Source organism: Argiope bruennichi, chromosome 8 (assembly GCF_947563725.1).
Source record: "Argiope bruennichi chromosome 8, qqArgBrue1.1, whole genome shotgun sequence".
NCBI classification, from domain to species: Eukaryota; Metazoa; Arthropoda; class Arachnida; order Araneae; family Araneidae; genus Argiope; species Argiope bruennichi.
The window spans coordinates 98,371,138-98,398,557 of NC_079158.1; the positions used below are offsets into that span (position 1 = coordinate 98,371,138).

At 28.6% G+C, this 27,420-nt stretch overlaps 1 protein-coding gene across 3 annotated transcripts in view; it reads right to left on the bottom strand.

Moving 5' to 3' along the window:
* Positions 1 to 17,118, bottom strand: part of LOC129981090 (uncharacterized) — a 190,917-nt gene extending 173,799 nt beyond the window's left edge. For all 3 annotated transcript variants that reach the window (XM_056091747.1, XM_056091742.1, XM_056091744.1), the window contains exon 1: positions 16,979 to 17,118. The gene's annotated coding sequence lies outside the window, so the exon portion shown is untranslated. The remainder of the gene's footprint in view (positions 1 to 16,978) is intronic.
* Positions 17,119 to 27,420: the final 10,302 nt, after the last annotated feature.

The following is a 27,420-nucleotide window of genomic DNA, read 5'->3' on the forward strand; positions in this document are numbered from 1 at the left end:
GCTTGCTTATATGCTTCTTTGTAAACTCGAGACACTTTTTCTGTAGCAGAGACTTATAACAGGCTTCTTACGGGCCCCACATCCATTGTAATCTCTTTTTTAAATGACATTTCTCACAATTTAAGATGCGAATTGAATGTTGTAACTAACCGTTAAGTCAGCTGCAAGTTGAGGTGCACTAATCTGTGGGATTATCTTGTACCTTACACATGATATTTATTTTATGCAAGCGATTTAACTTCGGAGTTCTTCCGGATCGATCTCTATCCTCAAATGTTTACACATCACGGTATCTTTCAATAATATACTGCTGTGTAGACTTTGACTTGTAAGTCATTTCACTGATTTATTTCATAAATAATCCATTTTTTTCGCAACCAAATCACTACCTCACGAATGGATTTCTGAATTTCCATTTTAAGACGATCAGCGAAACACTGGAATTAAACAACTGTTCTGCAGTCAGAGTGAAGATCACTGAAGTCGTATTCTTCACTCTGACAAACCATCACACTTCGAATATTTACTGTGGATTAGTTGTAGAGCACGCCAGGAGGAATTTGTATATTGCATACGGAAACTTTTTTTGCATGCTACTTCGTCATTTATCTTAAAAATTGCAAACGGACTTGCTGAGTTTTGTAAAAGAGGGAAATTTATTATGAAACTTTAAAGACTCATATCCCTTTAAAAGACTCATATTAACAATATATAAGTAGTTTATAAAGATTAAAAGCAAAGATAAGAAATTATGCTAGTTAATTTTTTTTTTTAGTCTTCCGTACGGAAATTTTTTTACCCACTGTATATATATTGACGATCGTCTTGTATTAACCCGTTAACTATTTTTGACGAGTATACTTGTCATGGAAAAAAATACATTTTGAGTTATGACGAGTTTATTCGTTTGGAGTAATAAGTCGTAAATATAGCTAAATCTACGCGATTCGATTTAGATAAGCATTTTCCGAAGAGGTCGGAACAGTTAACTGTTGTTACATGATGAGGACAACACATTACCTGGCACCCATCTTCAAATTTTGCTGTCATATCAGAGCAGAAGTTTTTGACTCTCACCTTCTTTTAAAGCGCATCAGGCCTTTATGCACAATGAATTTGAGATATAATCAGATTTTGGCACAGAAATTCACCAGTCATCAAGCTTAGGTTTATCAACAGGTCATATTCTCTTAAGAATGAGTTAAGGAAAAATGGGTAGCTATGTGATGAAAAATATTCCAAATATTTTATACCGAAACAAATCAAAATATCAGGCGATATCAGACAAAGGCGGAGTCGGTCATTTTGACAAATATGTGATTTAAAAGCATGATTAACGGTTATTTTATTGTTAAAGTATTCCAATTTTATTACACCAATTAGACTTTTGGCAAATCATGCTTCGCCATTGTCCTCGAATTACCAAATAGGGTTTTTCCCATGAGTAAAAAGTTGATTTGCTTGTAAAAACCCTGATATTGAAATGTCACTGCTGCAATACTTTCAAAGGAAATCAGTCAGTTTGATTTGTGTTCTATGATTACCTCATTCTGGAAGCGTGTTTCGTGAAATCCGAAATTATTAAACAATTATTTTTCTTTGTTAAAATACAAAACAAAAATATCTAAATTAATCCCATCTTTGTATACAATTTTTAAAGCAGATAGTCCTTTATTTGCAAGTGACATTATGACGGGAGGGATGATTAAAATAGCTGTCAAACTTGCTATTTTCATTTAATTTCTTTATATTCCAACCAATCTGTTCACTTTTTTTTTTTTTGGGGGGGGGGGGTAATCTTTGAGAGTTGTTCAATCCAAAAGGGAATTTAAATGCGTTGTTTTATGATACAAACGCCAGTGTCGGCTATGTTGCGCTAAACGCAAAATTAAAATATAAAACAACTTAAAATCATTTTAAATAGTAACATCGATTACTATCAGTCGGAAAATTTTAAACGAAGTTGCGGCTTTATTAAAAATCTAAAGGGAAAAACAAATACTATTATAAAGCTGAAAAAAACAGTCAAATCTCAAAAATTAGTAAAAGCATAGGTTAAAATTTAAATTTTGGATTTAAAAGAAAAACATTTCCAAGGAAAATGAATAAATTTCGGTGAGGTCTTCCTCTAACAAAGTCTTTCAGATCTAAAACAGTAGTTTTAAAAAAAGTACAAGCGAAAAGAGTTAGAATCAGGGCACTTTGTAAAAACATAGTCTGCAGTTTGATTGCCGTTGCATGTTGTACACACAGGTACTGAATATCTAGGGAGCAAGTTTTTGTGAGTATAACAAGTGTACCAATTCGATGGCGCGTTAATCTAACATCAAATCTTCGATTCGGAGGATTCGACTGGCCGCAATGCAGTAGCAGGTTTAATACGGTGCAGCCTGTCATTAATTTGTAAATCCCACATTCCCTGCCGTTTAGCAAGGATATATTTCTTTTAGGAATTATGTATGTTATTAAGAAGAATTGGCCACAATACAGTAACAGGCTTAATATGATACAGCCTGTTATTAGTTAGTAAATTCCACATTCCCTGTCGTTTAGCAAGGATATATTTCGTCTAGGAATTATGTATGTTATTAAGAAGAATTGGCCACAATACAGTAACAGGCTTAATACGATACCATCTGTTATTAATTTGCAAATCTCACACTTCCTGTCATTTAGTAAGGATATATTTCTTCAAGGAATTACGTATATCTGCTCAATCCAAATCAAGGAATGTAGAAAATTACCAGCTAAACTGGGAAAAAAAACCGACATCGAGGACATTGCTGAACTCAAATATTAATACTTCAAATAAACAAAATACACACGAGCCGAAATGAAAAACTGACTTATATAAAAACAAAGATAAGTTTCGGAAACGATATATATAAAAGAATAAAGATAACCATAAAGTTAATATTTTTTCCTGATACATTGTATCCCTTTTCAGTTACCTTCTTTCCTTCTTCGGGATATATTTTTCCAGCAAATATTTATTTTAATACTGATGCGAAAGAAATGACAGAAATTCTGTAAAGAAAAAACTTATTCAGCATCATGAATGAAAATTATTGCGCCCACTGACAAGTACTTCCAAGAAATGAATAATTTCATATGCCAATTTTCGGGTGTCTTCAAACTTAATTGAAAAATATTTTCCAACGATCCGAATTAAATTCGTTGTTGCTGTTGTTAGGAAAAATGGTGCATCTATCTAACACGAATGGTAACAGCCAATATTGACAAATGTTGTGGTTGCGTAGTATTAATTACACATAATTATGAATTTTAAAAATTAAGCTAAGAAATGTTTTTATAAATGTTGTTGCATAATGTCATGCTTGCCAGAGCGCAAAAGGCACCGAATTTGGCATCCTTGCTCTACAGGGATGTCTGTAGGAGCTGCTACTACTAAGACCTTAGCAACTTCTACAGACATTACATATACGGAGGATAACAATGGAAGACCTATATATTATTAAAAGCTGAATTTTATCATCTTAATAATTCAAAAGACGCCAGCTAAGGGGCCCAAATTCATACATGTTTACAAATTGGCTCCATTTTAACGGAGATGCATTTTCAATTTTATCTTGAAATGACTATCCAGAACGTGCAATCTTCGAAGAGGTGGTACAATGTTATGGCGATTCTGACTTCGCGACATTTTTGGGTTAATTACTTGTTTTAAAAATACGAAGTTTCTAACTTGGCGAAACTTAGTTCTCGAGATACAGGGAAATTTCCAGAAAGTTCGTCCCCTCGCCTAACCAGTCAGTAAAAGATGAACAACTGCTATAGAATTCAGTTTCAGAGTTTCCCAAACTACTGAAAGCGGTGACGCTAAGTGCGATTTACGGTATATGCGATTCATACTATTATATAGTTCACCCACAACAGTAATTGAGTTTGAAACTAATTTCTACACATATTTAAATTCATGATGTTTCACTGTAGAAATCATCCAAATTTTATTATTTTTAATGCAAGGAACCTGCGATGTCATTCGCGCTTCCGTTCCCAAATGAAAATCAATCGCGGCGCAATATTATTGCAAGCATTAAATAAAAAAATAAAAAAAGAAAGAAAGAAACGGCAGGAACGGTCTCTCCAGAACTTTCTAGAACGCTCTCTGATACCCTTGTCATATCAGAGAACGCCTTGCATGGCACTGGCGTACAATAGTTAAGAAATATTAACTTTTCGCGTGAATTTAGCATTTTATTGAATCTGCCGTGTCATCTTTGGCAAATTCTTTTGTTTTAATTTATAACATACCGTTAATAGCATTCAAAAATCGAATTTATGCTTTAGACGCGATTTTCTCAACCGACTGAAACAAAAATGTGACGCCAAACTGCAATTGTAGTCACAAAACCCATACCAAGTTTGATACATTTAAAATCACTGGGTTTTTGAACTATCCCGTTTATATATTTCAGAAATTACAGACAAACAACCCTTTGTAGGATTTGGCACTGAATTTGACAAGTGTCCACTGTAGATGTTAAATCTGTGAATAGAATCTTATCTATCTAGCTCTCTTCATTTTGTAGTTGTGATGTTAAATTATATTCGAGCAACCGGCCAGACGAACTTTCTCTGATCAGATTTTACTCAAAATTTCATAGAAATCTTCATATTTAGTAAAATGATCATATACCAAATTCCAGATGTCTAGCTCAAACCGTTTTTGAATTATCTTTGTTAAAGACGGACATTTTCCAAAAAAAATGTATTTTTCTAATTCAGGAAGGTGTAAAACGTGGAAATTCGTCAAAATTTCGAGTTCGAATTTTTTGACGATTACCATATTTTGAGTACTCTACTTATAGACGAAAGTAAAAATAAACCTTTATTATGTTTGGCAAACAAATCGACCTCTGATTTCAAAATTTTTAAACATAACCCTTTGTTAAAATTGCTCTTAAAATATTCGATATATTATTGTTAGTCTTGAAAACTATACCGATTTCGCATTTCACACATATTTACATAATCCTTAATAAGATCTTCAATTCTTATATTATGAATAAATCAGTCAGAAAATTCAAAATAAATCTGGAAACCAGCATTTAAATCCAAGACACTAATTTCTTTACAAGATTGCCAGCGGGGATTTCAAAATGAAACCAGAGGGGAAAATGTTTGGTCTCCTCAAAATTTTCTCGCATACTCCCTAAAAAAAGGTGATTTCAGAGGACGTCTTTCATGACATTGTATAATAGTTAAGTCAACCAACTGACTCTCCGACCCGCCATAAAGGCACTCAGATTTAAACCATAAGGCTGAATGACCGGACCGCCGCAACAGCAACACTGGCGGGAACTGTGGTTGAGTCCTAAGGGTCATCACCGGCCACGGTACAACCCTTCCCGAAGGAAGTACGTCCCGTCATCGATGGGAGGAGTCAGATCCCCCACCTGTTTGTGTACCCTCCAGGGTGGCGAGATCCAACCACCATGCCGGAAGCATCTCATCCTCATTTCGAAGAGACCCCCCCCCGAGGGTATTGTATAATAATTAAGAAATATTTACCTTTTGTGTGAATTTAGCATCTTTACTGAAGTTATCGTGTCATACTTGGTTAGATTTTTGGCGATTAATTTCTCGGATGCAGTTAATAGTACCCATAATTTGATACAAAACTATAACTTTGATACAAATTTATAGTCACCAAATTTCACACCAAATTTGATATGATTAAATCGACGCGTTTTTGAGTTATCACGTTTACATGTTTGTGAAAGTACAGACCGACAGACGGTCATCCCCTTGTTGGATTTAGCTGAAAATTTGACACGTGTCTACGTTATAGATATTAAATCTGTGTACCGAATTTTATCGATTTAGCTCTTTTCGTTTTGTTATTATCGTATTAATTTATATTCCAACTGCCATACAGACTTTCTATGAACGGATTCTACTCATAATTTGACAGAAATAAGCAAAATTGGTGCAAGGACCATATACAAAATTTCGTCCATCAAGATCAAAGCGTTTTTGAATTATCTTTGTCACAGAAATACAAAGAGACGGACGGACATTTTCTAAAAATGAGTTTCTCGAACTCAATGAGGTCTAAAACGTGGAGATTCGTCAAAATCTCAAGTTCGAATTTTTTGACGATTATAATACTTTCTCTATACTATATATCTATACGACAAATATAAAACGACTATACGAGATATATATGTATACGAGAAAGAAAAAAGCACAAACCATCAAATACAAACTATTCAAAGTAAAGGATCAAAAATTTATGAAGCAAATGAAAAAAATATATATAGAGATAAAAAAAAAAACTAGTTTTTCAGTAGCATAATTTCAGAAGCAAAACCAATGCATTCAATAGAAGTTTTAATATAAGGCACGAAATTTAAATTTCCACAACAGCTGACAACATCCATCCGCATGAACATTTACAAGCAAGTGAAAAAGCACTTCTCCAACAAAGAAAACATCAAATTTGATGAAAATAACTGCCAGTTACAGTAGCTCTACATCCAATATTTTTCATCAAAGAATAATATCACTCGTTCTTACAAAGGAGAGTGGATCGATGCATTCAAGATCGTTTATTCTTCAAAAAACATGTCAAGGTCGTCACATAAAAGAGCTACCTTTCCCCTTTCGGAAACCTATGGATCTTCCAAGATGGAGTTGGACGGCTACCGGATAATAAAGTGAAGGAAACAAAAGCAGTCACGCATGTTTACATTAATGCAGGTCAGCGTTTAAAAAAATTGACTGCTTTTTTTTTAACTTGATTTACGATAATTATAAGAATCGGCTGAAATAATTTAAAATACATTTTTCAAGAGTGAAGTTTTAATTATTTTCGATGTTTTATATCCGTGTTTTTTTTTAAATTGTTTTTTGCTGTTGACCTAATTTTATATATAAAAATATTTTATGACTCCATCCATAACTAAAGTTTTGACACTTAAAGAATACATGCAGGGTTTATGCAAAAAACGACTTTTTGAAAAACCGGTTTTCAAATTCAATATTTCCAAAAAAACCGGTTTTCGAATTTGTTAAAAAAAGAAATAAAATAGGGAAGATATTTTATTTAATTTATATAAAATAACAAAAAACTTAATTAATGTCAGTCAAAATATTAAAAAAAATTAAGGACTACATATACATATTACTTACACAAAATAACCTAAACTCAAACAAAAATTTCAAATAGTATTTATATTATTTTCACTCATTTTAATTTCTCCTAAGAAAATATGATTTTTAAAAACATAAGATATCCACAGAACGGGGCTAAGTCTTGATCTTATATTGGACATAATATTGCCCGAAATTGAAAATACTCGTTCTCTAGCTACTGAGCTTGGTTTTATAGTTTTCATGGCATCAAATAACAAATCTTTTGTTCCTACATTCGTTGCTTCAAATCAAATAATGAAAATTCAGCTTTCAGTGTCTTTGGATTTGTAAGTTTTTCTTCAGGGTCTTCAAGAAACTTATGAATTGATTTTTTCCGTAGCTTCTTTAAAAAAAGCATTACTCTGATGAGTAGTTTCTTCGATTTGCTTTTCATCAGAAATTGTTTCCACATAAGAATTTGGAAATATTCTAGACAATATCTTTCCGGATAACTTAATAATTTTGGTTTTTGAAGCTAAAGAAAGTACATCAAATTTCTTCGCTGAACTAGAAATGTTTTGTGGATTTTGCAAATACAGCAAAAGAATTGGTAATTCTATTTTTAAAAAACCGGTTTTTTAAAACCGGGTTTGAAAAACCGTCAAACCCTAAATACATGCATGTTAAATAAGGGAGAAGTAGAATGATCAATCCCGAAATTGTCTTGCATACTTTCTAATAAATGTACTTGTGTGTTATTAATTGTATGCCATTGGTGAAAAATAATTACGAAAGTATGTATTATCTTTGGCGATTAATCACTGGGTTGCGGTTAATACAAAAATACCTGAAAACTGAATGAGTCTTGGGGATGTTTTTTCTCCGACTAATGAAAACAAAAATTTGTTACAAAGCTATAATTGTAGTCAAAAAATCATATAATACCAAATTTAATACATTCTTAATTCTATCCTTTTTGGATTGTATAAATCCGTGTGTCAGATTTTATTCATGTAGCACGTTTCGATTTGTTGATGTTCGGACAATGAAACACAGAGAATTCCCCTAAATGGATTTCCATCAAAATTTGAAAATCCGTTGTAAAGATCACATATCAAATTCCATGCATCTCATATTTTCTTAAATGATCAACATGTCTATCTGAGCACGTGTTCACAGATAGACATACAAACATAATTCCAAAAGTAAGTTTTCGGACTGAGGAAGTTCGAAACGCAAAAATTCGTCAAAATATCAAGTTCGATTTTTTTATTATTATTATTATTATTATTACAATATTGTACGCATCTTACACGAGAAAGTAAAAAAGGAAAAGAGTAACGAATCATTCATCAATGACAGACAAATTAAAATTGAATCACAGTAGTTTTTTTAATAGTCCAATAAATATTAGGTCAATAGGCTGTAGGATTAATGAAAGTGGTCTTTCATTTTGAAAGTTAAAAAAAAAGTGCATTTTAATAGTAAAACTTAAGTTTATCCCGCAAAATATTACAAAACATGCAAAATTATAACAGAAATTTGAATTATACGCTGATACACTTACCATTTGTGCTGCAATGCATAGTTTAAGAAATTCAGATTTAAAAACTGTATATGTTACAATCAATATGATTAATTGGCCATCACTTTATATTAGAATCATTTAAAGAGTTCTGTAATGCTCTTTTGGCGTATAGTCAAATTATATTTTATGCGAAGAATAATCATTAGTTTTTATTATGGAAGCTTGCTATTCCAAAGTGCGTATGGATATCTAGAAATGTCTATAAAAGCGTATATAAATAAAGCCGAGCCCCCCCCCCCCATCAAATATTCAGAATTTTTATTTGGTAAAGCTTTTTTTTTTTTTTTTTTTTTTTTTGCCTACTAATAGATTACCACTTGCTTCAATAACATTTTAAAAAGTAGTTTTAGTTTTGAGTATACGAAAATACTACGTAGTCATGTGCTCGCACATTTTTTTTTTTTTTAATGCAGGACTGTAACAGTGGTTAATAAGCTGAGATCCGCTAATTCGTAGTATTTTCGTTTCACTTGTAAGTTATTGATTATATCACTTTTCAGTATTAGTTTTATTTTGTATTTGGTATTGCATTTATGCGGACTTCAGCATTTTTAGAATAAATCATTCTAAAAATCACTTAATTTTCTTTTATGCAATGATTATATAATATTTTGAACCAAATTAGAAGTTTTACCTGTGGGAAATGTCTTTTTTTTTTTTCGTAATTTATTTACATGCAAAAAATATGAATTATATTTTCTCAATATTAAAAAAAATATATTATGGATAATTCAAATGAGTACATTTGCCTATTATATATATATATATATATATATATATATATATAATATCACTGAAGCGTTTTTCTTTTTTAAATTCTTTGTTTGAAAGGGTTTAAAATATTCAGTCTTAAAAAAAACTAAAATAAATATAACTATTCCAAAGGGTACAAATTAGCAAATAATTTAGATGGAATCCGTTTAATGAGATCATTCGAAAATATTTATAGCAATACATATTTTAAATTAATACAGATTAACATAGTTTAAATTTTACTTCGAACGACATACAATTAATATCGTTTGGATAACACAATAAAACATCGGTTTCCATGGCTGCAGACATAAAATTGATCTGGGGAGAATATATAGCGGAAAGATACACAAATATCGGTTGAATGCAAATATTCAAACAAAGTTTCAGTGAGACATTATATTTCACAGCCAGAAAATATACAACATTTATTTATCATCTAGGTAATATCATATATTTATATTAGGCGCATTTTTTAAATGATATTTCACAATAAGAAGAAAAGTCTTTTCATAAGTTTTTTAGAATTATCAAAATAAGTAACACGAACAAGTATATTAAATAGCAAAAAAAAAAAAATAATAATAATAATAATTAACAAAAAAATTTTTTATTGCAAAAAGAAATTTTGACATTAACAAATATTACTAACTTAAATCGAACTAAAAAATTAACTTCGGAAATAGCAAAACATTATCAAAATGAAAATAAGCATGGAACTGATAATAGTAATTGTGCCTCGTTAATTTCTTTTCTAAATTTAATTCAATAAAACTATAATACACACTTCATTAAAATAATTCTTCGTTGCTGCGTCTTTCCTTCATTTTCTCCTATGTTGTCGGACCTCTCGGCCTTTTGTCTCCATAGTTTGAATTACATGGCAACATTTAATATTCCATTTTTTCCCCCTTTCTCTCTCTCTCTTCTGATTACTGTTATGGCGACAACAAATATTCCTTCAAATCATGATTTTTTACTGCCATGACCCGAAGTACTATTTTCTTCCTTTTAATGTTTGTGTGCTTGACAGAAAATCATTGCAAAGTATTTCTATTATTTTTTCCAAATCTCAGTAACTGTCTATTATTCCTCCCGCAGGAAAAGGGCTCCATAACTTTGAACGACTTAATTTAATTTTTTTTTCTTTACAGTATTAGTATATCTGGATTATTTTATTCAATATGACTAGAAGCAGGGGACAGAATAAAAATTAACGTCTCATAACTTTTTCAGAGCTTCATTTATCGATTCAAGTATCATAAAATTTAATTATTTACATAATTTAGAGCATTTTGCAAACTGAAAGTCTATGCCTACCTCTAAGGGTTTACAGTTTACTTATTGGGCTATAAAGGGATTGAACACTTAGTACAGCTTAGAGATTGAAGAAAATTCTCATAATAACTTAATGGGTATTTCTTAATTTCAGATAATAACATATTTTTTGTGTTTCTTGTCAGAGCAATAATGTTTATTTTCTCTTTTTTAATCAGTCTCCTACACACATTAATGCCACCCCACCCCCCCGCACACATATATATTCAGACTCTAAATTTATTATCTCTATTTCTTGCCTCTTTTAACCTTTAAAGGGCCATTTTTTTCTAGAAATATTATGTTAAAATATTTTTAGGCTTGAAATTAGAATAAGAAAAGGGATTCATTTAACTTAGTATATAAATTTAATTTGATTAATTAATTAATTTGGTTAATTAATAATTAAGTAACAAATCAAGACACATCATTTTGTCTGAGATAAAGAACTGAAGCATCTAAGTTTCTGACTTACTAAAAAAATTTGTTAGAACTTATGCCAACCTACATAATTTGGTGGGATTGATAAATTTGGTGGGAGGCATACTTCCCATGGCCGAAAGGGTTAAACCAATTTTGAAACAGTATTCGCAATTGATAATTTTATAAGAAAAAACATAGTAGTAATTCAAAATTTTTAACTTGCATAAGTTTATAATTCATTCATCATCAACAAACTTTAAAATTATGAATTATCTTCAAAATCTTTTAATATATTTATTAGGATATAAACAATGGATTCAAATATTTCATCTCATATAAAGGATAATATATGATAATAAAAAGATTTAAATTCTTAAACCATAAACCAACAGACAAGCTACATGAAAAAAAGGCAAATATTTTATAAAATTTTAGATTTTTTTTTTTTGATAGATGATTAAATACAAAGCCGTGCAGAAAACATTTTATTGTGAACTACTTTATTTGCCATGCTTGACTAAAAATCAAACAGTATCAACAAGCACATGAACATAATTTCATAAAATTTTACACTCTTTCACTAGTCTCATTTAATTAATAGCGGATAAGGAATAAGTACAGAATAAATAATTCTGTTCAAGTAACAGGAAAGATCTAATTTGTTTTACATAAAAGTTAAATAACAGAAATGACTTAATCTCATTCAGCAAAAAAAAAAAAAAAAAAAAAAAAAAAAAATGCTCTAGGAACAAATATTTAAATTACAAATAATATAATAAAGGATATCTAGACTTAAAGTATTGAACATCTTATACTATGAGAACATACAAACTTATCAATTTCAATTGCATGAAAGATTGTATCCTCTCAGAATTCTCTGAATGTTAATGAAGGTAATGTTAGTACTATTTGGGACTTTGCAGATATCTAAATGATAAAAATTCCTTGTTGCTCAATAGCATTTAATAAATTATTTAATTGTTTCCATATACTGTTTTAAAATTCTTATGGGTTACATTTATTTTAATGAAACACCCCTCAAACCACAACCCAAAAGAATAGTGACATTATTTCTGAAAATGTGTTGGTCTGATATAAGGCATCCTTTTCTTATCAATATCTAATAAACATCTCAAATGCTAGAAATAACTTGGAAAGCCATTTGTGGTTAACTGAACTCCAATACCTGGTAAAGAAACAAGGTGTGTATGGCAAATCATATGAAGCTTTCTCATTATAAATTGTTGCCTTTAGAAACCTTTGACTTGGCAACTCTATAATTAAATTTTTACATTCTGTATTAATAATTTATTATTATATGTTTTATAAAAAATAATAAATTATTATAATTTTATATAAAATACACAATATATATAATTTTAAACCTTTATATTACTTATCTTAATATATATAAATTACGTGTCACGTTGTTTGCCCGCGATGGACTCCTAAACTACTTAACCGATTTTAATCAAATTTGCACACCGTGTGCAGTTTGATCTAACTTAAAAGATAGGATAGCCCTTTTTTTGAATTTTTAATTAGAATTTTAATTATTAATTAAAAACTAACTTTCCCGCCAAAAAAATCTTCAAATCGCCAAATGAGTACGGCTTCAATTTTTTTCCCCAACAGTCATGAGGCTAGGCTTAAGATTTTTCGGCTGATTATTTGAAACGATTCTATTTATTTTCTTAATGTTTTATGCATTTAAAATGAAACATTGTTAATGAATCGATCTTTCAGATTCATTCTTAAGTACTTTTGAATTAAAATAAAACAGAATAAAGGAAATTAAAAATTTCTAATCTGCATAGCGTTACCCCAACTGGCGTAGAAAAAATCACGCATTCGCGTTCCGTAACTGGCGTTGAAAATTCACGCATGCGCATTGTATTATGATTGTTTACATTTCAACGGAAGCGGGCTCGATTTAAATTATTTTTAGGTTCGTTGCATGTTTTTGTAATTAAATTGTTTTTAAGTTAGTTATATATTTTTTGTATACGCTTATAGTTTTAAGTACATCGTTTTTTAAGTAGTTTTTTTTAACCTGTTTTCAACCGATTATTTTAAACGATTCGTTTTATTTTCTTAATGTTTGATGCATTTAAAATTAAACATTGTTAATGAATCGTTCTGGTCATGATGAATCTGAGAATATTTTGTTGACAAATTCTTGAAATATTACATAAATTAGGAAAGATATTCTTTAGTGCCCATAAAGTTTAAACGCTCAGTGACTCTTTTCAGTAATCATATTACAAAAAAATACTTTGTTTCAGTAAAAAATATTATTATATTAATTGCAGATTAATCCTTTCCACTTTAATTTATAGTATAAATTCTACGGGAACTAACAGAAAATGAGAGAGATACATATTACGTTGTGACTGAAGGCGTTTATAATATTATGAGTGAATTATATATCAAAATTTGAAGTTTTAAAATATTTTGATGAAGAAGTTATTAAAGTAGGAATTGCATAAAATATTTAATTATTAAAATTTTAACGAACATTAAGATGGGCGAACCGGCTGGTCGCCAAAGTCGGCTAGTATATTATATTTATATATATATGCTTATGGTTACATAAGAAAGATTAAAAAAAAGGAATTAAAAAATGAAATGTTTTTTAAATATGTTGTTATAAAAAATTCTGGCTATTCATTATTACCATATTACAAATTATGCTATAAATTAAATTCAGTTAAAAAATACATATTATACTATTTATGACTTAATGGTTCCTTGGCAATCTTCAAGCCACGAAGATTACATATTTATTATCAGCCATGGCATGTAATTGAATAACTTTTTAACAAGTTGAAATTTATATCTAACCCTTTAATACAAAGTATGTAACGCAAGTGCTAGTTTAACATTTAAATTCGAATCATACGAATGACAATGATTTATCTTCATACTTCAAAGATTACAAACTAACCATTACCTTTCAACCATTATGTCATAACATGCAATATAAGTGAATTTTTTACTGATTGGACTGGTTTTAATATTATGTAAGCATCGCCATAGTTTGAAATGTAAAATCTGAAATTCAGTAATAAAAAGCAAACAAATCTTTGTCGCAGAAAACAAATGCAAACTTACTGTTTTACATATATTTCAAAAAGAAAAACATAAATTATTGAATCTGAATTTACCAAAATATATCAAGACAAATCAGCATATTTCAGTTTAGACATAAAGGATGACAAATTACTGAAAATTTGTAATATTTCTTATAAATTTAAGGAAGTACCTTTTATTATAACAAAAGAAAAGTTAACCTCTAGTTTAAAAATTGACTTCATTATTCATATTTTAAAAGTATTTACAGTTTTAAAAAAGTTTTTCTCTAGAGGCGAAACTCCAGATTTTATTTATGATTATAATAATTTATAATCATATGATAATATTCTAAAATTATATGATAAGATAGCTAACAAATGCAATGGTAATAATATTACAGCATAAATATATCATCAAAATTCATTATAAGCATCAAGTCAGGAATCCAACTATCACATATGATGAAAACTTTTAATTTTGAAATTTCGCATCCCACTTTATATATTATAAATATATGGAATAAAGTTTTAAGGAAGATGATCTATTCTTTTCAAAAAACAAACTATCACTTTCTGAGATCTAAATATCAATCTTTAAATTTTAGACTAAAGTAACATATTTTATGGGCTTCTTTTTATACATTAAAGTTATACATTGCTTTCCCATAAGGAAAATTCTATAAAAGAACAATTTATAAAATGTATGGATAGCTGAAAAAAATACCATTTCATCATTTACATTTGTTGATTTATGTACAATAAAAACAAATGCTATTATTGAAAATAGTTTGTTATTTATTTATAATCATCAGTGCATATTTTGATTTTAATAAACAAATAATTCATAGCATAAAATTCACGAGTAAAAATATTTTTAAAGCTAGTATTCAAATAGCAATTTGTAATGGTATTATTATTTTTCTTCATTTATTATTGTTACTTATAAGTTCATTATTATTTTTCAACTTTATTTTTTTTTAAGAATTAACAGCAATACAAAAATTTATAACCCTCTCGAAATATTTACACTTTGACAACATTAAATTCTATGACTTTAACAAATCTATTATTTTTGATTTCAGAAAAGAAATCATATATATCAGAATGAAAATTCTGTTCACTGGCAAAATGTGAAATAAACACACATCTCAAAATTTAAAAAATGAAATACATTGTTTCAAATTTATAAATGATTATAAGCTATAAGTTTATCCTTTATAAAAATTTGTGCTCTTAGAAACCTGAGCTATAAGCTTATCCTAGCTTATCATAAGTATAATGGTGATCAAAATTATCTCTTTTTCTAGTTAAGTTCAGAAATGAGCAGTTGAGAATGGAGACACTAAGTTTTAGATATTATTTATTGAAAACAAAATAAATAGTTTGTCACAAAGATGATGGTAATCATAACTAAATCTCCATTAGTCATAATATCTAATTAGTTATTATTATGAATAGATGTGCATGCAGTTTGATTTACTAAGTATTTTTAGCAAATTATAATATGATATTTTATTTTATTTTCCTTACAGAATACTCCTTTATAGTCTCTTTAAGACTAATTATTATTCTAAGACTAATTCAAATAGAAAGTTTGGTGAAACTGGAAAATGAAACCTTTATAGAATATCTTTTATATTTGTGAGATACATAACAATAATTTAGGGATATTGAAATTTAAGATTAATAAAGAGAACGATGAAAAGTTAATTTATTATCTTTATGATAATAATTCTAAATTAAATTAAAGAATTCTAATTTAAGTGGAGAATACTTTAAATTTTCATAGAAGTTTAAACTATCTAAACATGCTATAGATGAAAAATGGAAAAAATAAAAATCATTCACAACAGAAAGGGAAAGTCTACTTAAGTTATAATGGTATTGATAAGTGAACTGAAACATTCAAATTATCATGCAATATATCAAATCAGTATGATATAACAAGATATTTATACTATGAAGTGCACTGTATTATAGCTTGTTAGCAAGCATTTTATGATTTAACTTCAATAATGTTGATTTTTTTTAAAAAATAACTGTTAAAATAAAATAACCATCTTAATATTTTTAAAAATTATAGAAATATTAATTGATTTGAACAATAATTATAAAATTACATTTCTCTTAAACATAAATAACAAAATAATACTAAACATTTATCAACAGAGAGCCTTTTTTTTAAATTAAAAACTTTTATCCTTTATAAATTTATAATAAAATAAGTGTACCTTTTAGTTCTTTGTCTTTTTCGTATAAGAGAAAAAATGCATTACATTTAATAGCAGAAAAAGGCATTTTTATGTATGTTTTATTATATAATTTTATTCAATATTAATTTTTAAAAAACTAAATTGCAAAAAGTGAATATTCAAATCATTTTCTTTAAGTTTTACTATGCACTAAATTTTTCCTGAGTTTCATTCAAATCTTTCTTTGACTTCTTATAGCAAATGTCAAACTCCCAATTAAGAATTAACTGAAAGCAAGTCAAATCAATAACTAAAACATCTCGGGAAAAATTAAAAATTGGAAGAAATATTATTAAAATAATAGTATATTATTTAATCTGTTTCAAATAATTTCTGATAAATTTAAAAACGAAATATTTATATTTACATATCTTGAGCAAAACATCAGAGAATTAATCTATGTTTGTTTTACTTCTGACAGATTAATTTTCAAAATTTTAAAAACTGCAATATCTAAAAAAGATACTTACAAATACGCTGCAAACATACGACTTTAACAGTTCATTAAATTTTCACAAATAACATTTAGACATGCATCTTAATTTGAAACACGGCTTTTAACTACAAGAGCTCCGTATTAAGATTTTAAAGCGGAGGGCTTTAATGTTTACTTCTGGTTTGTGTATACCTAATTGTTGCCAGATCCTGTCCATTAGTTTTGTCGAGGTTTTTTTTTTTTTTATTATTATTATTATCTTTACTTTCATTACACTTTTTAAAGGAAGTAATTAAAAATAAGTAACTGGCATCTCTTCGAAAAATCAAATATGCTATTTTTAAACAAATAAACTTTTACAAATAGACTATCTACAATTTGCTTCCTGAATACCACGTGATCAATGTACAAAACTAAAGGTCACATGGGCGGCTAGGTAGAGTGGTGCATCTTATTCTCCCAAAATGTTATTATCCAACTAGGATTCAGAGTCAAACTGCCATCTGTTGTTTCATTTCAGAACTAAGAAATAGTTGATTGGAAAATATTCTGCGAGACATCTGGCTGAAATACACGATGATCACACCTACCACAAAATTGACAACTTGTATAATCAAGAACATTATGCATTAAAAATAGTTCAAAAATTAACTAAAATATTTTCAAAAGTAAGATAAATTAATTGATCCAAATCTGCATTCAATAAATTTTTGTATTACTTTTACATTGTCTTTTCTTTAATCCTGACTTCATAAATTTCATTTTCAATTTATAAACTGACCATTCTCTAGATTTTTAAATTAATAAAGTTATTAAAGAGAAATTGCACATTTGATATTTATTTATTTATTTTCAATTCATATTGTTGTCTTAATTTTGTATTTAACTTATATTACTAAAAATTAATAATTATTACTTCAAATTTATTTTAATGCTTGTTTTCCTTATTCAACTTTAAAATAATATGTTAAAGATGTAAGTAACAGATTTATCTTAAGGAGACTTTTATAAATTTTTAAAAAGTCACAAACATTTATAGTATTTCATCTTAATATAAATGTTTAAAACCGCATGTATTGTTACATAATATTTTTTTTTTTCAGATAGTCTATTTGATTAAAATAAACAGAAGCAAATCTATTGTTTGAAAAATACCATTCATAAATTTATAAAAATTATGCATTCTGTACTTTAAAAGCTGAAATCAATAATGGTAAAACTTGATAATACTAAGAGAAAAGAAGGCAAAAATCATGTTTTAGCTGTAACTAATATATTTTTTTTATGTCAATCACAAATTTTTGGAAACTGAATGCACAGTTTTTTTTTAATGGAAAGTAACATACAGAGCTGTTTAATTCAAAAACCTACTACATTAAAAATAAAACTACTTTATATTTTTCGAAGACCTTTAAAATACTGGACAAAATTTATATATATATTTGCTTGCATATAGAATACAATGGAGGAACCAGAACAAAAACTGATAGAAAGTGTTTCGGACCATTCACAACCTGTATATTATGTTTCACAAGAATGTTAAGATTTGCAAATTAGATTTAGAACGTCTCTCCCAGTTAATTTATAGGTTCCCTGGGAGTCTATATAAGCTCTTCTGTAATTTAAATTTTTTTTTCTGACAAAAAAAATCTTAACGGTAAAATCTAGACAAGGTAAACTAGTTTCTATAGCATATTAAGCAATGAATTAACATTTTGTCCTAGCAACTCTATGCAGTTACAAAACAAGTGTTAATATTGATATAAAAACTACTTTTTAAACATTAGTCCAAAAAACTTTTAAATTTTATAGAAAAAAATAATTTAAAAGTTAAATATGTCAATATATCAATTCAAAACTATTAACTAAATAAGATAATTAATGTTACCACTGTTTAATTCATTCTGTACTGTGAGGTAATTTCTCTAGTCAAGCCACACAAATTTCAGTTTTAAAGATTTGAATGAATATATTAAGTGATAGGCTTCTATCTTTTATAATATCAATAAAATCGCGTTAAAAGCACACAAAAAAATTGTCACTTAAATAGGGAGAAAAGTTACATCTTCCTTTCTTTTGGAGAATAAATGCGATATAACACTTCAATATAAAATTGAATTAAAAAGTATTCAAATTAAAATAGTAGTTAAAATGATGTAATCATGTGCAATTATTTTGCAATAAAATTAAGTGTTGTGTATAAAACATTCTAATTTTTTTTTGACTGCACGAAAATCTTTCAATGCTTTTATGACTCACTTATAACATTGGTCAATAATATATTTTTGAAGTATAAGATTTAAACTAGAATGCTAAAGGACTATTAGTAAAACAACTGAAGTAATCAATGGAATTAAGAATCAATAAATTTTGGTGAACGAAAAAAAAAACTTTGTATTTTACTTCGAAATATTAATATACAAAATGTTTCCATGAAACAAAATAATAAGTAATGTTGTATCGTTCCCGATATAACCAATGCTAGTTTGATTCTGAAAGCTGATCGGCTAATGGCATTCTGGACGAATAAGATGCACCGCTCTATCTAACCGCTCTCAAAGGTCACTTGTTGAAAATGACTTGTCTCACTAACATTTCTATTCTATAAATTCAAAAAAAAAAAAAAAAAATGTGAGTAATAATTTTTATGTAACACAAATATCCGATTGTAATACAAAGAATATCTTTTTTCTTTCTGTAATAAATTAGAATTCCTAGTATTTTATATAAATTATTTTTAAAACAATATTCGGATAGTATTTCACACAATTAAAACAAATTATTATTATAATTATTATTTGCAAAAGGGAAGTCAACCGAAGAATTAGACTAATATTCTATGATTTGTTAGTTGGTTGGTTGGATGCGAGTTTTAATAGCTCAAGAGTCAACCTTATCTAAAATGCGCTAGACGAATGGTTAAAGATTTGTTAGTTTTAAATTCAACTCAAATTAACTTTTAAGAACTATTTTAATTATTCCTAGTTAGTTTCGCTGGATGAATTTGCCATTTTAAAAAAATCTACAGAATGAGCTCTTAGTTATTAAAAGCAATGCAAATATAATTTCATTGAAACAATGCACTGATCAGTTTTAAATAAATCAATGACAAGAGACTTTTTCAATATTGCTTTCTTTCTTTCTACATCTCTGTTTCATATTATTCGACAAATGATTTTAATATTCTGAAAGATCGAAAATGCTATGCAATGGTGCGATCTTATTTCAAGTATAGTCAGAACACTTCGGCTTTGATGAATGATGAGAATGAGCAGATAACTCCACAATAAAAGTTTTTGAACCTACATTTTTTTTTCCAGATATTGAAATTGTGAATAATAAAACGGTATCAATGAAGTAATGCATATCTTGCAGTTATTACTTTAGACCGTATTTTTTGATGAATTATTAAAATAGCACATACTGTGGTTCGAAACGTGAATATAATAAAAATATTGAAGATTAAATTTTTTTTATTTAAAAATTATTTCAAATTAAGTAATTTCAAGGTTAAAATAGGATATGTATATGTGTAGCATGTTTCTGAAGAGTCAGAAGCTTATAACAATTGTGTGCATTTATTATAGGAATGTATAAAATTTCGCGAAGAAATAATACGGCTGTTATAAATATCATTTATTGGACTCGGAGCAGTCTCCGCTAATTTCCAGCAAAGCATAAAAAGCGAATTTGTTGTTGTGAAGAAGCAAAATCCAGCAAAATTTGTCACACTTTTAATTCATGTTCATATTCTAATTTATAAAAATATATTCCCCAGGTTATTCCAGAATTTTTATGTCATACCCACCAATTCATCAGTGTTAGACAATAATAGCATGAGTTTTCCAGTTAATAATAGCATGAGTTTTTAAGAATCAAAATAGAAAAGGCATCTAAATTATCGTAAAATTGAATATTTTAACCTCTTCTTGTTATTATTTGCTTATAGCCTATAATTTTCATAGATTTGTGATAAAAGATTAATTATTGTGGATAAAGATAAGTCAAAGATTGCACTATTTTAATAATATAATAATTTGATAAATTTTTTTTTTATTTCTAGTAAAAAAAAATTAGACAGTGCTGCAACTGCATGCTGTCGAATTCTAATTCCATTAAATACCAATAGATAAATTACTGGAATTTCGCTGAAAGAATATTTTATACAACAGTATTTAATTTGATCATATGTCTTGCTACTAATTATAAAAACTTTGTAATACTCGCATATTAATAATATTGGATTTCAATAAGAAAATGTTTCTTCAAATTCGAAGAAATCTGTAAGAAACATCAATTTAAAATAGAACAACATCTCAAGGATAAATTTTTAATGTGATTTTCGGAGACACTTTTTAAACATTACTAATGGAAACAAGATTGTAAAGTCTCGATCCAATAACAGGTAGCGTTATGATCAAATTCTTTATTTACAGCTTTATTACATAAAAACAACTCTTCCTCATCTAGGTTAAATGAATGATGCTATTTATAGCACGAAATTTAAACAAGAATAGTTCCTTGAACAAATTTGGAGAAAACGCCTTCACAAGAACAGCTAACAGGCGGTTGGCGTCTCAGGCTACTCCAGGGTTAGCTCTAGGAATCCACCGAATTTCCTTCGGGTTGAATTTTTCTCAGAAGTCCACTTCATACCAAGCTCCTCTCTCCTTCTTCTTCCGAAAAATCTCACCTTTTATCTTTCTCTCAGACTCCACCTTTCCTGTCCACTCCCTGTTACCCAATCACCGTTCAGAACAACCTGAATCGTCTCTGGTCGCCCGTGGGAAATGTCCATTGATGATCCACCCTCCACAATGGGAAAAATGAAGGACATCTGGAGTGTTTGACCCTCTCGCCTTTCGAAGACACGATTTATTTCCCTGGGAAACGCACGTGTGGTTCCTTATCTGGATTAGCACTAATTGGCCAGACGACAATACTTAAAAGGAGGGTCTTCCATTTGGCAATCTGGAGGCACTTAACACTGTGGGAGTTTCGTTGATGAAGAATGGCCCTGAATGTAAATTATCGAGTGTGGGAAAAAGGAATGTCACAGTGGTCACCCAGGGAAGAAGCTGAATCATTACAAGATATTAGTCTGACATAATCATTATCTCAACCCAAATGAATACATTAAAAGACATTAATTTTTTTTTTCTTAGGATCAGCAAAAATAAGATACAATTAAATAACGATTAAGAAAAGTGCATTGTCTAAGATAATCATGTATAAATAAGAAAAACCAAATATATTCACAGCTAGTGAGAAAGAACTTAGGTTGCAGACCTTCAAAATTAAAAGCACATCAGTTAAAATGCACGAACATCATCTTACAAACAACGAAATGGTAGCAAAAGTTTTATTGTGGGAATTTTTAGTGCCCGGCAATGTGAAGCGCTAATAGTGGTGAAGGTCGTAAATAATGAGTTAGATGAGCATAAATTAAACCATTATTTATCTTGTCTAATTCTACAATTTTCCTGGGTCGCCCCCTATTTACTAATATGCTATTTGTGTGCAGTGTTTTATGCATCTCTTGAAATTATAAAGTTTTCTAGAAGCACGAGAGATAATTTTGGACGGGCCTTTTAAATTTCAATCATAATCATAAATGAGGTTATCATTTGAGCCAGTACACTTACTCCAAAACTTTTATGTCACAACTAGTAGGAAGATATTTTACGCTGTCAGATTTAATGCGAACAGAGAGGGAGTGACTCAGTGGAATATAGTTTCAAAATCTAAAACCGTCTAATTCAAAGGTATGTCTTTACTTGCTAGATAGAACCTCTTTGTTTATGGCCATGAACTTAATATCTCCAACAGCTATTCAATTAGAAATCTTTTATTGCATTTCCATTGTATAAATCCCATCATTAATTTTTTTTTAAAAATCCATCTCCATAATATAGTAAATATTAGATAAAAAATTTACTTGGTTATTGCTCCTTGAATTTCGATCACAGATTATCTTTAAAAAATTCTCTTATGATATTAAAGTATCAAAATTGAAATAAATTTGTTTAAAAAAATACAGGTAGAGATTCATTAGTATTAATTAAATAATACTATTACATCTCATATTCAACAATGACAATTTGTACCAGAATTTACGAAATGGAATAACTAACACATGTGTGGTCGATTATCTTCAAATATTTGGAAACCAATACTAAACACAAAATAAAAAAGAAAGTTTAGCGAAATTTTTCATTCCTCCGAATGAATACTTCAACAATTAAACTGTACTTCTCTAGTTATCAACAATGTGAAACTGGGAATGCTGATATCCGGAGAATAGTAAAACTGGAATTTTTTAATGGACTAAATTTTAATTAAAATCTAAGAGAGTCCTTAATTTCTGTTCTAAAATCTGTAATTTGTGGTTTTGAGAAATTTTTAAGAATTGTCAGATTTTCACAAGTATTGTTGCGGCAAGCAAGCAAGCGAACAATTCTGCATAATTGCTTTTAGCTTGAGTGGCTTGTTGTTATTCTAAACCTATTTATATGTTTTAGCTTGTTGTTATTCTAAAACTATTTATATGTTTTTACATCTACTTATTGTGAAGAATAAATATATGTTTTACTAACGCCGTCGTCTTTAATAAATATAAAGCCTTCTCAAATAAAAGGTTGACCATTTTGAAATCGTTTAACTGATGAAATACTTTTTTCCTCGTGACGCAGGCGTTTTTTATTCTTCGGTCTGATTCAGAAATGGAAATTCCCACTTTGCAAAACTCTTTCTCACTTCCCATATATTTTGTTCTGATTTGTTTCTCTAACTTTGCTTGTTACTATCTAGGAAATACCAACAATGTCTGCAGTTCTTATTTTATTTTCAGTAAAATAAATTATATCAGCAAGGAGATTTCTCCGTAAAATATGTTCATTCTTCAAAAAGATAAAAAGAAAAGCAACAAATCAATATTTTTTCATTATTGCCATTAAAATTCATTCATCACGCAATAAATGAATACCTATCAAAACTTCCATTCTGTTCAAAATTGATATTAAATTTTCCTAATATCCTATGGATAAACCTGTAGCAACATTAGTCTTTACATTATTGGCTGAAGAAGCTCAATGAAATTTCCATAATGGATTTTAAATGGAAAAACAAAGAAAGAAATACCCTTTTTAATGAAATTAACTTTTAACTACCAACTATGAAAATTTAAAAAGGAAATGTTGCCGAACAGTAGCCATATTTCATGATATCATTGTGAGTAAAAGAGATATCTATCAATCTAATCATTTTAATATGATGTTATTATCATAGATAAATGTTAACTGTACATATCTTCGAAATATATAAATTTTTTTTTGCAGTACAAGAATCTTCAAAGAATCTTAAGATGACCGAACTTTTAAATTTCATTTAATAATCGTACTGCAATTAAGAAAAAAAGAATGCCTTAAAAAGAATAAAAATTTAAGTCATTTTGATAGTCATAAGCTATATCCAATAGTTATTGTTGCTGCTATTAATCTGATAAAACTAGTTAGTAGATAAATTTACGCTATGTTGACAAATTCGTTACATTGCGCAAACATAGGAATCCCTAATATTTAATTGTTGTCACTGTATATGACATGATACACATTTGTAGTAATCTAACATCTCCCTTTGCATTATGACGTTATAATTTATTTTGCTTTTTGAGTAGAGAAAAAAAAAGCTATATTTTTTTCGGCATTGTAACGTTGTTATGAGAAAGTAAGGGAAAAAAAACACAATTAGCGAATAAACCTGTTTGCTTTCTCATTTACAGAGTATGAAGAAATTATGGTAATTTTCAAAAAATTCGAATTCGAGATTTTGACGAATTTTCACATTTTAGACTGCCTTTCGAAAAACACATTTTTTATTTTCTCATATACATAGCATAGAAAAAATATAGTAAATGTAGAACAATTCGAACTCAAGATTTTGTGGAATCTCCGTGTTTTAGACCTACCTGAATTCGAAAAAGGCATTTTCGGAAAATGCCTGTCTGCGACAAAGATAACCCAAAAACGCTTTGAGCTATAAACGAATGAAATTTGGTATACTGTCTTTACAACAAATTTTATTTTCATCTAATTTTGAAGAAAATGCATTCAGATGAAGTCTTCTCTTCGAATATACATTAACACGATAACTATACAATGAAGAGAGCTAGATGGATAAAATTTGTCACACACACAATTAACATCTATAGTGTAGACACCTATCAAGTTTTGAGCCAATATATAGACACCTATCAAGTTTTGAGCCAATATATAGACACCTATCAAGTTTTGAGCGAAGAAGGGGTTGACTGTCCATCAATCTTTACCCTCAAAAACCTGTAAACACGATAATTCAAAACCGAGATGACTTTAATATATCAGATTTGGTATATCATTTTTTAACTACAAGTGTAGTTTAGTGTCGAATTTTCGTATCAATCTGTTGGAAAAAAACAAGTTTAAAATACAAATTCGCTTCCTTGATACTATTAACCGCATGCCAGGAACTATTTGCCAAAAATGTCGCTAAAGAGTTCGTGATATATTAAATAAAAATGATACATTCATGGCAAAGATTGATATTTTGTAACTATTTCACGCCAATGCCATGCAAGGCGTTTTCTGGGAGAACACTTTTATTAGAGAGTGAACGAGAAAGCTTTGGGGAGATGACACCGATGGTTCAAATTATTTTTAACATTCTCGATTTATTACAAAGACTTGGGCTATGAATATTCAAATGGAAGTTTTTAATCTTTTAATTGTATTATGAAAGATTAAAAGTATTATGAATTAAATTTGAAAAAAAAAAGTAAAGATTGTTCCTCCCAAAAATAATTAAATTTGTAATATAAGATTGCAAATCAAATTGTCAAAGAAAATATAAAACAAAAAATAACCTATTTTTATCAGTAGCAAAATGTTTGTTCGTGAAACTACAAGAACCAGGGTAAAATTCTCTTCTTAATTCTTTGTTTTCATAACATGATAAACTTTATTGGTGTATTAAGAAATTGATATCAGTAACAAACATGTAGCTACGAGGGTGTTTTTTGTGTGTGTGTGGGTGGGTGGGTTTCTTACTTTTAAATAACTAATCATGCACCTCTAAGAGTCTAATATAGTTTGGTAATTTCGAATTAATTTTTAATTTAATTATCACACTCTTGTAATAGGCAACAGATGTCCATTTTTAATGACTTTTTTGTATACTTTATAACCGCACTTTTATGACTTTAACAGCGTTTTCTTAAGTTGTATTTTTCACAAAAATGTGTATATATGATGTAAATATTAGAATAGAATTTTAAAATTAAGTTGCATTATACTAATTAAAATTAATATACTAAATACAATATACTAAAATTAAGTTGCATTATTACTACTTACACAATACCTTCCAGAATATTCCAGTAATGGCGAACTTGTGAACAAATTACTTGGCACTACTTATTTAGCACTTCCAATTACAGCAACATAAACAATAGCGGATGATCGGGTTCGAAACTTGTAAATGGTTATTTGTAAATTGATTCATTATACTTGCATTTGTTGTTCGCTTCCGTATCCTGAGACCACCACTTTTCTACGATTCTACCTCGCCAAGTGATGCGACTTGGAAGGATAAGTCATTTTCGGAATTCTTTTTTTTTTTTTTTTTTTACTTTGATTTCCACCCTATTAAATATTTTTTCATTCAATTTTTCTTTTCTTTCTTTTTTTTCTCCCCTATGCGTATTGTGTCGTTTTCTATAATTATTGTGTTGTTTCTGACCATTATTTTATTTTAATTCAGAATTGCATTTTGATTGCTTATATGGTTAGCTCAAGTGGTGAAAAAAGTTTTCAGAAATGAGACGAACAATATATTATATAATATCCTTAAATGTGATCGAGATTATCTACCATTGTTAATCTCAAAATGTTATTAAAAAATTCAATAACAAATTTAAAAAAAAGAAATTAATGATTATTTTATAAAAAGTAAACTACGAAATTTTAAGAGCAGAAACCTTCCATTTATTCACCATAATTTAATACTTAGACCCCTTACAGTAAATAAAATTTCTTAAAAGCATTTTATTATGAATTAAAATCTTTTTCAGATAGTGTTATCCGCGGTTTTTACGTTTCCCGAGTCTGTGTGTAATTCGAATTCACCTTATTGTTAAATGCAAACAGCTCCTCCTTTCATCTTTCCCGTAATCCCTTATATCGCCTAAATAAACGCATCCCGATACATGCGTAAAAGGGCGTAAGGTTTTCGAATCCTAGAATAAACAAGTCAAAACTGAAACCCAACAACAAACTGTATTTTGGATTTGTACATTTCGCATAGTTAGAAGTTTCGAGAACAAAAAAATGGTTAAGATGTTTCTGAAAAGCTTTTTCTAAATTTCGTTTGCTTCATGATTGTAAGGATGAAATTTTATAACCGATGTTTTTACTCTCTTTCTAATTTACTAGAGTTCTGAAA